Source organism: Meles meles, chromosome 2 (genome assembly GCF_922984935.1).
Source record: "Meles meles chromosome 2, mMelMel3.1 paternal haplotype, whole genome shotgun sequence".
Taxonomy (NCBI): domain Eukaryota; kingdom Metazoa; phylum Chordata; class Mammalia; order Carnivora; family Mustelidae; genus Meles; species Meles meles.
Window position 1 is genome coordinate 12,623,675 of NC_060067.1, and position 2,804 is coordinate 12,626,478.

Sequence of the window (2,804 nt, forward strand, 5' to 3'; positions counted from 1 at the left end):
ACAAAATAAAAATAAAACTGTAAGAGTATTTATTGAAACTTATTATTCTAAATCAAAGTCATCTCCCTCCAAAAACTATTGATCTTAACTGTGTTTCATACATTGAGTATGGACACAAGAACATTATGAAAGCAATTCACAATATCACTATTATTGTGCAAATACTCAGAATATGTTAACTTAATTTGGGGCCAGAATTTTGTAGTTTTGTCCTTTGCTAGAGAAACGACAGATATTTAAAATTGTGTAAAATTATTTACTCATCCATTTCGATTTGGCAGATGACTAATTCTCCACAATAAGATCCAGCCTCAGCGTCACTCCTTACCTAAGAACGGGGCAAGTTCTTGGGTCTCATCCAGCTTGTCACTTTCCAGTGGAATGTATGTGAATTTAGAAGTCTAACAGCTACCCATTTTCTATTATAAAACTGAGCTACTCAACTGGTTAAGCTTCTGACTCTTGGTTATCAGAAAAACTCATGATCTCAGGGTGTGAGATCAAAAGACCAAGCTGCAGAGTTGGACTCTGGGCTCAGCAAGTAGTCTGCTGAAGGTTACCTCCCTCAGCTTCTCACTCCCCCTTCTCCGGGCACTCTCTCTCCAAAATAAATAAAATCTTAAAAAAACAAAAACAAATTCAAAACTGAGCTATTTATGACAGACTTCGTTTCATTAGGTTATTCTCTTTACCTCACAGTCCTTTCAAAAGATTTGCCTGGTGACTTCCATGCTCATTCTACTCTTTGATAAGGGATGCAAAGTCTCACTTGTAGGTTGGATAATATAGGACACACTCCCTAAAGGAACTTACTGAACTTTCACTCTTTCCTATTTGAGAGGGAAGAGGCTGCCATGCCTACTAGGGAAGGAGTCATCACCTTGTAGGCTGAAGTGGCCCATTAGGAGAAGCACCTGATCCCCTGAAGCAGAGGCTGGTGGCCAGAGTCTGATGACTGGTTCTTGTGATCCACAAGGATGCCCGATGGGGATGTGAGATGTGGCTCCAAAGCCCACAACGAATGCTGCCTCATCTGGGTGTGCCCAGAAGTGGCACCTGGAGGTAGCCTCCATGCTAGTAGTGGGCTGTCTTGGAGTTGGCTGCCGCATACCTGTTCCAGTGCTCGGCAACCCAGCCCAGGCCCCTTGGACCCTGTGGACTCCAACACAGTGGGAATGAACAGCATGGTCCGCCAAGTGCTGCATGGCTGGCAGCCCTTGGACAACCCAGTCTTTACAACCTCAGCCTGGCTGTGTGCCTCAGTTCACCCAAAGGCGTACATGCCCTACATGGCACTTAGTCAGACATCGCTATTTCTAGTCTGCGACTGGGGCATGTGGCTGATTGCACAGACGACCGCACATTTGCTACCTGGTGTACGTCTCCTGTTTGTTAGCCACATGGCCTCTGCTGTGGGCCACTGCTCTGAGCTTAGTGTGTCCAAGCACAGCCCACCACTCCTTCAGTGGGCCTTGCCACGGCTTCGTATTCCACCCAGCACCTCCAGCAAAGTCTGGTGACCAACCGTGCAGATAAATGTCTGGGTACTTGGTGCCATTACTGAGATTCTTGGCTGTCTGCAAGCTCTGAAAGGGTTCATGCATCACCACAGGCCTGGGCCTCTCTTCATGTGGCAGCCTGTTCCTTTCTGATGCCTTCAGAGGATACTGCTCCTGTATTGAGCTGCAGAGCCACAATCCCACAGGCGGCTTGCAGGCAGCATTGCGCTGTGTAGCTCTCTATGGCTCCTGAGCCATGGCTAACATATACTTAAGGTCAGCATGTTGTCTAGTAAGACATTCTTTTATTTCTACTTAAAGTGGTAGAATATATCCTACAGAAGTAAGTGTTTAAAATGTAAATTGTTTTACTTATCTGTGAAGTGGTCATTATAGTAAATATTCTTAATTAACGCCAGAGTGAGACAATTACAACTTAGCAAGCTAAGGAAACCACCTTTATATTCTGTCAGTTTCTCTTATAAATGGTTGATTTTTGTTTTTTAATTAGCTTCATGGTTCATCTTATGTTGAACACTTATAACAGTGTTATATAATGCAGAATGAGGCTTTCAAATAAAATTTTTTTAAAAGACTTTATTTATTTGACAGAGAGCGAGATCACAAGTAGGCAGAGCAGCAGGCAGAGGCAGAAGAAGAAGCAGCCTCCCCACCGAGAAGAGAGCCCAATGTGGGGCTTGATCCCAGAAATCCAAGATCACAACCACAGCCGAAGGTGGAGGCTCAACCCACTGAGCCACCCAGGCACCCTCAAATAAAATTTAAACATACTGTTTAACCTTGCATTTCTACCTCCAGGAATCAGTCATGTAGAAATACACATGCACACGTTTATGCACAGCATATTCCTGAAGTACCTAAATATCTATCAAACATACCTCCAATGAAAGACATAATGTATACAGTAATTACACAGACGATTTTGTTACAATCAATATTGTTGCATGTTCCCCACATCACATTGCTAAATGAACACATTCCAGAAAAAAACACAAGCATGATACTCTCTTTTGGAAATAAAATAAAATAAAATAAAATACATGTAAATTTGTATAAACACAAAAGAAACATTCTGAAAGAACACCCAGAACATCAAGTGATGGTAATTTAGACATTTATACATGTCTTTATCTTTTGACATTTCACAAGATGGTTTTCATGTATTAATTATGCTGAATAAAAAAAGATCTGTTAATGAAATAAACATATGATTTCAATATAACAAATTCCAAGATTTTGCTATTGTGCTATCAGTTCAGTAATGTCATCCAGAATACTGGAATT